The following is a 16219-nucleotide window of genomic DNA, read 5'->3' on the forward strand; positions in this document are numbered from 1 at the left end:
CGGCATATCACAGTTCAATACTTTCCACAAAAGAAGTCTTAGAAACAACTGTGGTTTCACATGGAAGGACAAAGTTTCTAATGAACAGTTGTTTCATATGATATACAAAGAATAGAGATCTTCTCTGATGCAGTCTCAAGATGGGCTGGTCATCTTTCTACGGTCATGTTTCTAGGTCAAAATTTTCGGCAGAAAGACTGCCGAAAATTTTCACATATGGTCATTCAAATGGGAGTGCAAAATGTAGGAAGACCTTAGATACAAAGATAAGCTGAAGAAAAATATCAGAGTTTAAGGAATGTGCTACTGACAGTAACAGGTGGAGGAAGATTTGTCAAAATGGCATCAAGAGCCATGTTAACAAGGATTGAGTAGCTATGTGATCTAAGGCAAGGTCAAAAGAATGCAGTTTCCTTTCTATGTTTTGTGCGTGAAAGGTGGCGAGCTGGCAGAAACATTAGCACGCTGGGTGAAATGCTTAGTGGTATTTCGTCTGTCTTTACATTCTGAGTTCAAATTCTACCGAGGTCAACTTTGCCTTTCATCCTTTTGGGGTCGATAAATTAAATACCAATTGTGTACTGGGGTCGATCTAATCGACTGGCCCCACCTCCCCAGAAATTTCAGGCCTTGTGCCTAGAGTAGAAAAGAATGTTTTGTATGTGAAAGACGCAGCCTGTTTTACAAAAATAAAGCAAGTCTAGTGTCTGATGAAAAACACAAACACTAAAATGCAGAGTTAAAAAAAAAAAAAAGTAAAATTCTTTGTAAATATGAGAGAACCCATTATATTTGTGTGTGTGTGTGTGTATTGTTATATTTTGGTCTTTTTTTTTTTTTTACCAAACTAACACATGCACTATATATTCATTCTTCACTTTAGCTTTATTACTGTTATTTTAGAGTCCTTTGTCTGAAATCTTTTGTTACACATCTTGTGACCTCTTCAGCAACTCTATCTCACGTGTCTCCTCCTCCTGTTCTGTTTAGTCCATTCTGTCTTTCTATGGTGTGTGTGTTTATTATATCATATATATATATATTATTCAAATTATGCAACAAAAGCAACTCTAGAGTAAAATCTTTATCTACATAATAGATTTAATGTATGTATATCATTGAAAAACCTGAAACTATAATTTTTGTCCAGGAATTTTTGAGTCAAGTACACCAACATCAAAAATCAATGGAAACTGTAGTTGTGATCCCTGGGCCGGTGGCATGTAAAAATCACCATCTGAACGTGGCCGATGCCAGTGCTGCCTTGACTGGCTGGCACGTAAAAAGCACCATCCGATCATGGTCGATGCCAGCTTCTCTAGCCTTTATGCCGGTGGCACGTAAAATGCACTCACTACACTCACAGAGTGGTTGGCATTAAGAAGGGCATCCAGCTGTAGAAACACTGCCAGATCAGACTGGAGCCTGGTGCAGCCTTCTGGCTTCCCAGATCCCCGGTCGAACCGTCCAACCCATGCTAACATGGAGAACGGACGTTAAACGACGACGATGATGATGATGATGAAAAAAAATCCCTTTATAGTCATCAAAAAACACATATTACAGAGCTAGGCAGAACGAAATTGCCTCAGAAATGACAGTAAATGTGATGTGGCTTGTCAATGCCATGTACACAAGTCACTTCTGAAATGAGGTTGAAGTGGCCAGTCTGAAGTATATAGAGACAGTGCATACACAATACACTTGCTTGCACTGATGCCACTTAGACTGAATAAAATTTGAATTATACAATAGGAGCAGCTCTAGAGGAAAATCTTTGCAGCTTGTCAATGTTATGTACTCATGAATTTCATTCAGCTTAAGCAGTGTCATTGCAAATCAGTGTATTGGTTACACACAGTTTCTGTATATTTTAGACTGGCCAATTCAACCAGGTTTTAGAAGTAATGAGACACTGACAAGCCACAAAAGTGGTGCATTCGTTGCTCTTACAGTCACTTCTATCATCATCATCATCGTTTAACGTCCGTTTTCCCTGCTAGCATGGGTTGGACGGTTTGACCGGGGTCTGGGAAGTCAGGAAGCTGCACCAGGCTCCAGTCTGATCTGGTAGTGTTTCTACAGCTGGATGCCCTTCCTAATGCCAACCACTCCGTGAGTGTAGTGGGTGCTTTTTATGTGCCAGGGTAGGCTGGCAATGGCCACAAACGGTTGGTGCTTTTTATGTGCCACCAGCATGGAAGCCAGTCAAGATGGCGCTGGCATCGGCCATGTACAGATGGTGCTTTTTAGGTGCCACCGGCACAGGTGCAAGGGGAGGCTGGTAACGGCCACGATCGGTTGGTGCTTTTTACGTGCCACCAGCACAGAAGCCAGTCAAGGCAGCGCTGGCATCGGCCATGTACGGATGGTGCATTTTACATGCCACCGGTACAGGTATCGCAACTACAATTTCCATTTGATTTTTGATGCTGATGTACTTGACTCAATAGGTCTCCTCAAGCACAGCAGGTCGCCCTACGATCCAAGGTAAGTACAGCAGGCCTTCCTGCGATCCAAGGCACTTTGGAAGGGCTGGGGCTTCTATGTGAAGCTGGTGCATTGCCTAGCACTGAAAAATATTGTGTTTCTTAATGCAATATGTCTATAAAGGGATATTTTTCCTGGATGAAGATTGCAACAACTGTTAAGATGTTATATATCAGATATTGCATGTATATCCATTTCTGGTGTGAAATATTTTCATTGATATTGTGTATTTCTAACATAAAAAAGTAGTGATGTTATCCAAGTTATATAAAAAATATATTTCTCACTGAATATCCCACAATTTCAAATAAACCAATATTATCTTTTCTCCCTTCTGGAAATATGTTAGATGAAATATATGAGTCTTTGAAAGAATGTTTTTATTGAAAATGTCACAATGAAGAAACAGTTGTGGTTTATATAATATAGTATTGGACAGTTATTACACTGTTTTATCTACTTTTCTATATAATGAATTCATGATAAATTTTCTTTTTTAGTTAGCATATCTAGCAATTTTATGAATATGGTAAGGTATCAATATTCATAAAATTACTTAATATATAGAAGAAAAAAATAATACATTTAATCAACAAAATCTTTGAATGAAAAATACTGTATAAGTTGTATGTACTTTCATCTTCTTGATATAGGAAAGTATCAATACTGATTTTATGAATACTGATATTTTTGTTGAGCAAATAAAATGATCAAAAGAAAAAGAAAAATTTCATTGATAAAAATCAGTTTATGTTCCATGTGTTGCGCTGTATGATCCAAGTTTTGATATTGATACAGTTACTCAGCTGTATGAATAAATAAATGCATAGTTAAGTGACTTTTTTGAGAGAATGATTTATCACAGATATCACAGTGATATGGTTTCTCCCCTGTATGCGTACGCTTGTGTTTAGTTAAGACACCATTTTCAGAGAATGATTTTCCACAGATATCACAGCAATATGGCTTTTCTCCCGTATGAATGTGCTTGTGTTTAGTTAAGCTACTTCCTGCAGAGAAGGATTTACCACAGATATCACAATGATATGGTTTCTCTCCTGTATGAATACGTCTGTGAGAAGTTACTTGATCATTTCGAGAAAATGATTTACCACAGATATCACAGTGATATGGCTTCTCCCCTGTATGAGTACGTTTGTGTTTAGTTAAGACACCATTTTGAGAGAATGATTTACCACAGATATCACAGTGATATGGTTTCTCTCCTGTATGAGTATGTTTGTGCTTAAACAATTGACTACTTCCAGAGAACGACTTTCCACATATATCACAGTGGTATGGCTTCTCACCTGTATGGATACGTTTGTGAGAAGTTAAGGTATTTCCACGGGAGAATGATTTACCACAGATATCACAATGGTATGGCTTCTCTCCTGTATGAATATGCTTGTGTTCAGTCAGGTGGCTACTTACAGAGAATGATTTACCACAAGTATCACAGTGATATGGCTTCTCTCCAGTATGAACACGTTTGTGTTTCGTTACATGACCATTTTCAGCAAATGATTTTCCACAGATATTGCAGTGAAATGGTTTCTCACCTGTATGAATACGTTTGTGAGTGAGTAATTGATTATTCTGAGAGAATGATTTACCACAGATATCACAATGATATGGCTTCTCTCCTGTATGAATACGCTTGTGAGCAGTTAAGTGACTACTTTCAGAGAATGATCTGCCACAGACATCACAGTGATATGGTTTCTCTCCTGTATGAATACGTTTATGAGTAGTTAGGTTACTACTTCCAGAGAATGATTTACCACAAATATCACAGTGATACGGTTTCTCTCCTGTATGAACACGTTTATGTTTAGTTAAATGACCATTTTCTGAGAACAATTTACCACAGATATCACAGTGATATGGTTTCTCTCCTGTATGAATGCGTTTGTGTTTAGTTAAGGGACTAGTTTCAGAGAATGATTCACCACAGATATCACAGTGGTATGGTTTTTCTCCTGTATGAATACGTTTGTGTTTAATTAAACTATTTCCTATAGAGAATGATTTCCCACAGATATCACAAGGATATGGTTTCTCTCCTGTATGAATACGTTTGTGTTTATTTAAATCACCACTTCCAGAGAATGTTTTACCACAAATATCACAGTGATATGGCTTTTCCCCACTGTGAATACGTTTGTGAGTAGTTAAGTGACCTTTTTGAGAGAAAGATTTACTACAAATATCACAGTGATATGGCCTATCTTTTGTATGACTATATTTGTGAGTAGTTGAAGCATTTCTGTGAGGGAATGACTTACCACAGATATCACAATAATATGGCTGCTCTCCAGTATAAATGTGTTTGTGAAAAGTTAAGGTAACCTTTTTTTGAGACACTGACATTTTTACAAACTTGCTTATCTCCCAACCGCATCGCTTCATAAAAAAGAAATTGATCCTTGAAGTTTCACATATAATCCACTTTTCTGTAATTTATTCCCATTCATATATTTTTATGTTGCTGGAGACATTTCTACTCATATTTCCATCAGCTGTGATCTTTGTTGACATTAGAAGATGTAAACTCCTTTGTATATTTTTACGAGTTTAATTATAATTCAAAGTCTTCTTATACACATGGCAGACACAGAAGAGAAATTTTGCTATTAATTTCAAAGCAGAAATATTTCTCAGGAATTTACCATATATTTATGCAAATGGCTTCTGTCAGTTCTCTGTAACATCTTCCTTTAGTCTTTAAAAGATGATAAATTAAAGATTCTGTTCTATCAATGTCATCTGATATTCTGAAATAATAGAGAAAATATATATAATATAGAGGATACTTAAAATGTTAAGAAATTCATCATCATCATTTTTTAATGTCCATTTTCCATGCTGGCATCGGTTGGACGGCTTGAAAGGAGCTAGCAAGGTCAGTGAGCCACATCAGGTTCTATAGTCTGTTAGAAGGCTATGATAAACAAAAAGGGGCTAAGAACTGAGCCTTGGTGAATGCCCACCTGCACACTAAATTCATTGCTATGCTCAGGGCTGACTTTCACTTTATTGACAGCATCCTGTACATGGCTTGGCTAACTCTCACACAGACACACATACATTATATATGTATATATCGCTCGTATTAAATATATAAATACTTTAATAGTATTAATATTTTGATACAATTGAGCACTCAATATAAATTCAGTACATAATATTCTTATTGAATATATTTACCTAAAGATTTATACATTATATATATATATTAGATATAACATTTGACAATTATTCGGTAGCCATGATAAAACTCTGAGTTTCAGATGTCGGGGCGGAAACCTGCACTGGCATCTCTTCAGTTATCGGACCATCAAAAAATGCTATGGAAATGGCTTGATAACTGAAGAGATGCCGGTGCAGGTTTCCGCGAGTTTTATCATGGCTACCAAATAATTGTTACATATCATATTTAGAGATAAATTCCTCTATTTACATAATAATCGAGGTCTCTTTCATTCTTTTGTTGTCTTACCATTACTATCAATACATTATATTTATATATATATCGTAGTGTCAAGGAATATATCATAGACTGGTTATTAAATTACAATGTCATGTATAACGCTACTATAGACTTTAGTTAATGTTTTAATAACATTACTATAGATTATAGTAATATATCTATGTTAGGAAGGGCATCCAGCCGTAGAAACATTGCCAGATCAGACTGGGCCTGGTGCAGTTTTCTGGCTTTCCAGACCCCAGTTGAACCGTCCAACCAATGCTAGCATGGAAAGCGGACGCTAAATGATGATGATGATGATGATGTTATCATAGACGACATCTTTAATTAAACTATTGACCGCCTTAAAACGGATTTCAACAGACAAATATTACTATAATGGATAATATAAGCATATAACTACTTATACACACATACAATAAATACAGACACACACACATTAGTCAGGCATATAGCCACATATACACACACTGCAAGAATATATTTATTTATAAAGTTTAAACAGAACATGGAATGAAATGTATTTATTTATAAACTTTAAACTGAACTTCAATTGTTTTATAAACCTAACAGCGTGGTGGTACGTAAATAAACGGCGTAAATTAACGAAGGTATAAACCTGACGTAAATACACGAAATTGACGACTTTCACTTCTCTGACAGCTAAAAGCATGTCAGTGCCCGCTCCTCACCCGTTCCCCCAGTATTGCTACATTTGACAGTACATTTTTGACAATGTCTCTAGACTTGTAAGGAGAAAAGAGTTTTCAAAATTGAGTAGATTAATATCAAAAGGTAACAAATGATACAATTACTACTCCACAGAGGCATGGATAGTTTCATTTAAACAGCAACCACATCATACAATACTTCAGACATGAAAACACATACAAATACAAGACTTTTCAACATATACAATCTTTCGGAGCTGGTCTCAGAAAAGTAAAACTATTTGTTCGGCAAGTTCCGTAAAACATTTTTATTTCTTTCGTTTCTTTTTCAGCTTAGGCACAGACCTCTACAACCACCTAGCCATACATACACAAAAATACGTAAAACAGGCGATTCGTGAAAGCATAAAGCATGTATATTTATGTATGTGTATCTATATGTATGTTTCACTGCTCAAGTCGCCCGTGCAAATGAAAGACTATGTGTGTATTGCGCGACCGTGTTTTTCACTGTTCAGCTGCAAAAACTAAACATTAAAGAAATAAAAAATTTATACAGAAATAGCCAAACAATAGTTTTATCTGTCTGAGACCATCTCCAAAGAATTACCTATCCTCCGCCATTAGAGTCTTTAAAGATAAGCGCTTTATGGATGCGAAACCATTGGTCACTCTGTGACCGGACATATATTTAACTGCATGTAAAATGTCCTTTTTTTAGGTTTAAGACACTTACGTGAGGCCCTTTTATCGGGTTTAAAATATAGAATCTCTCTGAATCAAGGCACTGTTTGAACACAAGAATAGATTGCAGTTTCCTGAAGAATACAACAATTTGGTCGTGTGTTGACAGTTACAACTTCCCCAGAAAAGTCTGCGCATGTAGGCGGTGTAGCACTGTGAATTTCCCCCATTTTCTAAAAATTCCGGTATGTTGATAGCAGTAAAGTGGTTGGTACTGCTGGCAAATCGAATAGCTTCATTTCTGATTTTAGCACCCAAATAGTTATACCAAATAGAAAGTGTAATAGCTGGGTTGGCCATAAACAAAAATAAATAAATAAAAAGAAAGAAAGTAAGTAAATAAACTATGGTGAATGTCAGCGATAGGTAGCACACACACAAGTTGGAATTTCTCCATTTTACGGGAATTTTTCAGATTTTTTTCCCACAGTGCTCTTGGAAATGATGAGGAGCATGTTTTCATAAAAAAATTTTTTTTTTTGAAAAATGATGTTTTTTTTCACCAAGAAACAAGGAAGGTAACTTTTTCCATTATACTCACGCACCCATGTTAAGAAATTCATAAAAATGGGGTTAAAAAGATCCCTTTTTTTTTTTAAACGGAAAGGTTTCTCCCATCGTTTTTAAGTGCATAAAAGGTGGGTGAAAAGAAAACATCATTTTTCAAAAATTCTTGTGTGCTAAAAAGATGCTAAGTGTAATATTTATTCATATTTTCTCTTTTTCTCTTTTACTTGTTTCAGTCATTTGACTGCGGCCATGCTGGAGCACCGCCTTTAGTCGAGCAAATCGACCCCGGGACTTATTCTTTCTAAGCCCAGTACTTATTCTATCGATCTCTTTTGCCGAACCGCTAAGTGACGGTCAAGCAATGCTGGGAGGACAAACACAGACTTATATATATACATATATACGACAGGCTTCTTTCAGTTTCCGTCTACCAAATCCACTCACAAGGCATTGGTCGGCCCGGGGCTATAGCAGAAGACACTTGCCCAAGATGCCACGCAGTAGGACTGAACCCGGAACCATGTGGTTGGTTAGCAAGCTACTTACCACACAGCCACTCTGTGTAGTTTTTTTTTGTTCTAGAACAATATAAACTCATCACCATCATCGTCGTCGTTTAACGTCCGCTTTCCATGCTGGCATGGGTTGGACGGTTTAAATGAGGAATGGCAAGCCAATTAGCTGCACCAGGCTCCAATCTGATCTGGCAGAGTTTCTGAAGCTGGATGCCCCTCCTAATGTCAACCATTCCAAGAGTGTAGTGGATGCTTTTTATGTGTCACCGGCCCGGGAGCCAGTCAGGGGGAACTGACACCGACCATGTTCGGATGGTGCCTTTTTTGTGCCACCGTCACGGGAGCCAGTCAGGGGGCGCTAGCATCGACCACGTTCGATGGTTCTTTTTACGTGTCGCTGGCACATGGAGCCAGTCAGACAGCACTAGCATTGACCCATGCTCAAATGGTACAACCCACAATGCTAAAAACTGCAAAAAAAAATTTGATGAAATAAATGGATAAATAAAATAAAAAGGCATGCTCTTAATTGTATGTTGCACCTGGGGATACTGACATTCTCCTCAAAAATTTCTGAGGTAACCAAAAACACTATGACATTATGAAGAATGGTGACAAACTTGTGGCACTGAAACAGCCAAGCACACTCAAGAGCATCATCTGTAAAGTAGATGATGAAATTTTTTTATTCTTTGAATTAGATTTATGCTATTTATAAACACTCCATGAAAATTAAGATTTGAATTTAATAATTACATATATAACATGTAGGTATACAATACATACACAATCATCATCATCATCATTTAATGTCCGTTTACCATGCTAGCATGGGTTGGACAATTTGACTGGGGTCTGGCAAACCAGACTCCAATCTGATCTGGCAGAGTTTCTACAGCTGGATGCCTTTCCTAACGCCATCATGCTCTTCCTATAAACTACATTAAAATACAAATCCAAAACTGAAGAAAACACAAACATGAGTGAAGAGAAAAAGAAGAAAGAAGAAAAAAACATGAATTCAACAGTAAGTGCATCAATTGATTGCACAACACAAGGTTCAATGGAACCTGATGAAGCAAGCCAATGCACTTGCAGCGTTGCTGTGGGTGATGGTGAGGTTAAGGTGCTGGAACACCCTCACAGACACCACCTGACACCTTGGTGATGCCTGCTGCTAACGATGACAAGGACTCCATTGTTAGTGGCCCAGCCCCTTCAAATGCCACAGGCTGGAAGAAATGATTCACCGACAAGTCCCAGTACTCAAAGATTTTGTTCCATTCTGCTATGGAGGCAGTAACCCTCCCATTTACCACAGTATCTAGGTTGTTGGAGGGACCAAAGGAGTCACAGACTGTGGAATCCAAGATGAGGCACTGCCTCTTACCCAGGGACGAAGAGTAAGACCAACTGGTCTCTTTCCATCACTTCTGGATAACCCCACTGGCTCCAAAACTGAGATGATATTAACCTGAGCCAGGGCCCACACAATGACTAGATTTAGCTCGGTGTGATGAGTGAAATGACCACCATTTAGGTGGTAAGAAGACAAACTATGAAGGCCTGTGGAGTTGAAGGGCCTACCACAGCGACATCTCAGTCCCCCACAGACGTCGGCTCCTACTCTGAGTGCAATGGAGATGCAGAGCTCATCCAGACTGAGCAGACTACCAATATTGGCCACAGGCAGGGCATCAATCCAGTCACCCGAGAACTTCACATTTGCAGAATATAGTGTTATTTTCTCAAAAGTAACCCATTACAGAAACTTACTGTTCTGGTTATTTTCTTATATGATACTATTGGCTTTATTCTGTTTAATATTCTATTTAGATTAATTGAGTTGCAAGAATGGTAACGCAATAGGTTAACTGGTTTACATAATTACATAATTATGTACTTCAGAGCCAAGTTTGCCTTTCAAAACTTACAAAGTTCAGTAAAAGGACCGCAGGGGATGTAAAGTGAAACTGTATACCCCTCTTGGTAAAAAGTGGTAGGAACCCACCATTATAAATAGACCAGTGGTTAGAGAAAGGAGAAACACTGGCACCTTAGGCTAAAGAAGGTCTTCACCCATGTAAAGTGTTGTTATCTGTTTTGTGGAATATGAAAGGTTTGGTCCACTTTGAACTTTTAAACCCAAACCAAACAATAACAAGGGAAATCTACTGACAGTAGCTTGAGTGGCTTAAGTGAGCACTAGAAGAAAAACGACCATCTTTGGTTTCAAGACAAAGGGTGTTCTTCCATCAGGATGATGCTCAGCCACATACAGTGAGGATGACATTCCAAAGGCTGCAGCAGCTTGAATGGGAAACGATGCTCCAGCCACCATATTTGCCAGACATTACCCCATCTGATTATCACTTATTTCACAGTCTTCAAAATCATTTGGGTGGAAAAAATATGGATTCTGTAGACAAGGTCAGATCAATATTGGAGGAGTATTTTTCGCCATGGACAAGTGAATTTTGGAAGAGGGGCCTTGCAAGTTTACCAGATATATGGAAGACCATTGTAGAAAATGAAGGAGAGTATATTTTAGATTAAAAAAGAACTTTATCTTAATTTTGAAAAATAAAAGAAGTATAAAAAACCCAATGTGTATATTTATATATATATATATCATCATCATCATTGTTTAACGTCCGCTTTCCATGCTAGCATGGGTTGGATGATTTTGATTGAGGGCTGGCAAACCAGATGGTTGCACCAGGCTCCAGTCTTGATTTGGCAGAGTTTCTACAGCTGGATGCCCTTCCTAACGCCAACCATGCCGAGAGTGTAGTGGGTGCTTTTATATGTATATATATAATAATTTAATAAATAAAATATATGCATACATACATACATATATGTACGTACCTACATCAACATGTATATATACATGCATATATATATATATATATATATATATATGAGTACAGGACACCACAAATAGACGTAGAACTCAACGAGAAACGAAAACATAAAAACATGGAAACGGACTTTTTTTAACAACGAAAAAACAGAGCACAAGACAAACAACACAAGGAACATTCCCCTTCATCAGCTGTCCCCAGTTTGACTCCAAGCGTGTTTCGAAGGTAAGGACAGAACACGACTCATCGGACCGGTCCTTCCTGCAAAGGAATTAAATAAAATTCCTTTGCAGAGGGGTAAAAACAAGGAAAGAAAAAAAATGTGACAAGAACAGGACGTAAAAGCAATACACATAAAAATACAGTACATGTATGCATATATTTTATTTATTAAATTATTGTATGACTGAGCGCCCTCGCGTCGTTTCTTTTCCAAGTAAGTTTTTATATATAATTATGACGTGAAACTCTGTAACCCTTTGCTTGACCTGTCCTTCCTTCCTGTCTGTCTTCCTCTTTGCCTGTCTCTCTCCTTCTTATTTTTCACCCTTTCTGGTTTCCTTTCCTCTCTACCTCTCTCTCTCTCACTGCCGAGTCGACCACTTCCTTTCACTCCAGTCTTCTACAAGTCAACACAAATTTTTTCCTTGCGCTCTGAATTTTTCCATCGTCTAGGCTTAAAAAAAGGCCCTCAATGTTGGTTTCTTTGTCCTGTTTTTATTCTTTATGTGTACTGTATTTTTTTTGTATTTGTATTTTTATTTTGTATTTGTATTTTTATTTGTATTGCTTTTACGTCCTGTTCTTGTCACATTTTTTTCTTTCCTTGTTTTTACCCCTCTGCAAAGGAATTTTATTTAATTCCTTTGCAGGAAGGACCGGTCCGATGAGTCGTGTTCTGTCCTTACCTTCGAAACACGCTTGGAGTCGAACCGGGGACAGCTGATGAAGGGGAATGTTCCTTGTGTTGTTTGTCTTGTGCTCTGTTTTTTCGTTGTTAAAATAAGTCCGTTTCCATGTTTTTATGTTTTCGTTTCTCGTTGAGTTCTACGTCTATTTGTGGTGTCCTGTACTCATATATATATATATGCATGTATATATACATGTAGATGTAGGTACGTACATATATGTATGTATGTATGCATATATTTTATTTATTAAATTATTGTATGACTGAGCGCCCTCGCGTCGTTTCTTTTCTCCAAGTAAGTTTTTTATATATATATAAAGAGAGAGAGAGAGAGAGAGAGAGAGAGAGAGAGAGAGAGAGAGAGAGAGAGAGAGTCAACAGATGAGATTCAGAGATGCTCAATATAGAAAACATGTACTAGTGCTCAAATAATTTGAGCTTACACTCCAAGATCTTTACTGAGGACTAAGTCTACAGGGTAAAGAGTGGCTATAAGAGGAATCCAGGTGAGTAGGTATGGAGATAATGGTGCAAATAAACATGTAAATATATATAGGGAGGTATATAGAGAGAAATAAAAACCAAAAATATTCAGAAGATGAATATTCATGTATAAGCATATAGATATTTATATATTTACAAAACAGATTTACATGGAGTACAAAAAATACAGAAAACCAAGGGGAGAAGTATTTCAGGCCCAGCAGATGTTTCTGAGGACTTAGAATTAGGTAATAGTAATAATGTTGGTAGAATAAAAGAATAAAAGATGGAATGTGCAAAAAGTCAAGTATGTGCAACATGTAGTGGATGCATATGAATATTACCATAAATCCGGCCTCTGTCTTCAGGGTGGAGAGATTGGCATAATTTCAGGTTGTATCTGAAATGTTAGATGTCAACCTAGAATCTTCTTCTTTCAGCTCCCACACACCAAGATGCCACCGGCTTCTTGCCCGGCCTCATGATCCAAGAAATTCTCATTTCTAACATATCTAGTGTTCATTATTTACATTATTTACATTTGATGGATATTTGTCCTCATCTTGTTTGTTGTTGACACAACATTTCGGTTGGATATACCCTCCAGCCTTCTTCAGGTGTCCTGGGGAAATTTCGAACCTGGGTTCTCATTCCTAAAGCATTTTTCGATGTTATTATTATTGTTCAGGTCATTGCTTGGAATCGAACTCGGAATTTTGGGGTTAGTAGCCCACGCTCTTAACCACTACGCCATATGCCTACCGCCGAAACATTGTGTTAACAACAGACAAGATGAGGACAAATATCCGTCGAATGTAAATAATGTACATAATTCCTCATCTCTTAAATATAGAACTATATCTGGTGTTGTTGAATTGCTAATTTAACCTCTAACAACATCATACGACCTATCTCAACCAATAGCAGCCCATTTTCCAGTAGCCATCTTGGCCTTCCTGTGCTTCTTCTTTTCATAGTCTAAGTCTGAATGAGACAGGTTCTGTTAGAAACCTGTGAAACTTTAAGTCACATGGAACTGAATCAAACTGTTTTAAATAATACATGTCATCGAAATAAATATCAATGGAAATAGTAGTTGTGATACCTGTGCCGGTGGCACATAAAAAGCACCATCCGAATGTGGCCGATGCCAGCGCCGCCTCGACTGGCTTCTGTGCCGGTGGAACATAAGAAGCACCATCCGAATGTGGCTGACGCCAGCTCCGCCTCGATTGGCTTTTGTGCCGGTGGCACATAAAAAGCACCATCCGAATGTGGCCGATGCCAGTGCCGCCTTGACTGGCTTCCGTGCCGGTGGCACGTTAAAAGCATCAACCGATCGTGGCCGATGCCAGACTTCCCTGGCACCTGTGCCGGTGGCACGTAAAAAGCACCCACTACACTCGCGGAGCGGTTGGCGTTAGGAAAGGCATCCAGCTGTAGAAACACTGCCAGATCAGACTGGAGCCTGGTGCAGCTCCTGGCTTCCCAGACCCCGGTCGAACTGTCCAACCCGTGCTAGCGCGGAAAACGGACGTTAAACGATGATGACGATGATGTAACTCCCACTAAATGTGTTGAGTGCTTTTTTTTTTTCAGTTGTTCACTCACTCTGATATATAAGCATTGCTCTGTGGTAAGAAGCTTGCTTCTCAATCTTATGGTTCCAGGTTCAGTCCCACTGCATGGCACTGTTTTGATCCATACATGTAACTTCCTACAATTAATGTGTTGAGTGTGCTTCCTTTGTCTATTCACTCACTCGTATATATATATATATATATATATATATATAGATAGATAGATAGATAGATATAGATATAAAACCCATGCCAGCATGGAAAGTAGACTTTAACGATGATGATAATGATGAGGATATATATATATTCTTTTACTTGTTTCAGTCATTTGACTGCGTCCATGCTGGAGCACCGCATTTTAGTGGAACAAATCGACCCCAAGACTTATTCTTTGTAAGCCTAGTACTTATTGTATCATTCCCTTTTGCCAAACTGCTAAGTTACGGAGATGTAAACACCAACATCGGTTATCAAGCGATGGTGGAGGGACAAACACAAACACACACACACATATATATACAACAGGCTTCTTTCAGTTTCCATCTACCAAGTTCACTCACAAGGCTTTGGTCAGCCTGAGGCTATAGTAGAAGACACTTTCCCAAGGTGCCACGCAGTGGGACTGAACTTGAAACCATGTAGTCGGGAAGCAAGCTTCCCACGACACAGCCACACACATATATATGATATATATATTTTTACTTTCCATTGGACTGCAGCCATACTGGAGAACCACTTTGAAGGATTTTAGTTGAACAAATTGACATCATTGCATATTTTAAAGTATGGTATTTATTGTCTCAGTTTCTTTTGCCAAAGTGCTAAGTTATATGGATATCATGCACCAATACACTCTCACTTACAAAAGAAGTAATATTAAAGGTGACATTATAGTCTATCACCAAACATACATCTCTCTACACGAAACGTTCTTGTGTAGCCCCTGATTGTACAGACACAATCACCACCCTGCTCTCTGTTACCATCACATATTTGTTGGCACGTAAAAAGTACCATCCGATCGTGGCCAATGCCAGTGCCCCCTTGACTGGCTTTTGTGCCGGTGGCGCGTAAAAGGCACCATCTGAACGTGGCCGATGCCAGTGCCGCCTTGACTGGCTTCTGTGCCGGTGGCACATAAAAAGCAACAACCGATCGGGGCCGCTGCCAGACTCCCCTGGCACATGTGCCGGTGGCACATAAAAAAGCACCCACTACACTCACAGAGTGGTTGGCGTTAGGAAGGGCATCAAGCTGTAGAAACACTGCCAAATCAGACTGGAGCCTGGTGCAGTCTCCTGGCTTCCCAGACCCCGGTCGAACCGTCCAACCCGTGCTAGCACGGAAAACGGACGTTAAACGATGATGATGATGTACCATATGTTCTTGATTGTTTTTTAAGACATTAGGGTGTGATTTAAGAGATTTAGCTGCTATTTCCTTAGTTTGTTTATGCTTAATATTGTTGTTTAGGTCAATCGTAATCAGGTAAGCATGATAAAAGGTGTTACCATTGTGTGTTTTTGTGCATTGGGCATTCCTTAGATACTAGCAGCAAACGTGTCAAAATCACATATGATCTTATTCGTTAATTTCCGTAAAATTTTTTAATTTCTTTACTCTTCGAGAAAGTGAAAGATATATTTACATGTATATGAAATGGTCATGAGTGTATGTATGTGTGTGTGTGTGCGTGAGAGAGAGAGAGAGAGTGAGTGAATGAAGGTGTGTGTTGCCATGTATGTATTTTTTTGCATGTATGTGTAAGTGGCACTCACTCGCTGTCTCTTTCTCTCTCTGAGACATACATTGTGTGTGTGAGTGCCACTTACACATACAAGTAAAAAATACATATATGGCAACACACTTTCAATCACTTCCTCTCTCTCTCTCTCTCGAGCACACACACACACATACTTACACACACTCACGTCTACAGGAATAAAAGTTTTTTTA

The sequence above is a fragment of the Octopus sinensis genome, linkage group LG9 (genome assembly GCF_006345805.1).
Source record: "Octopus sinensis linkage group LG9, ASM634580v1, whole genome shotgun sequence".
NCBI classification, from domain to species: domain Eukaryota; kingdom Metazoa; phylum Mollusca; class Cephalopoda; order Octopoda; family Octopodidae; genus Octopus; species Octopus sinensis.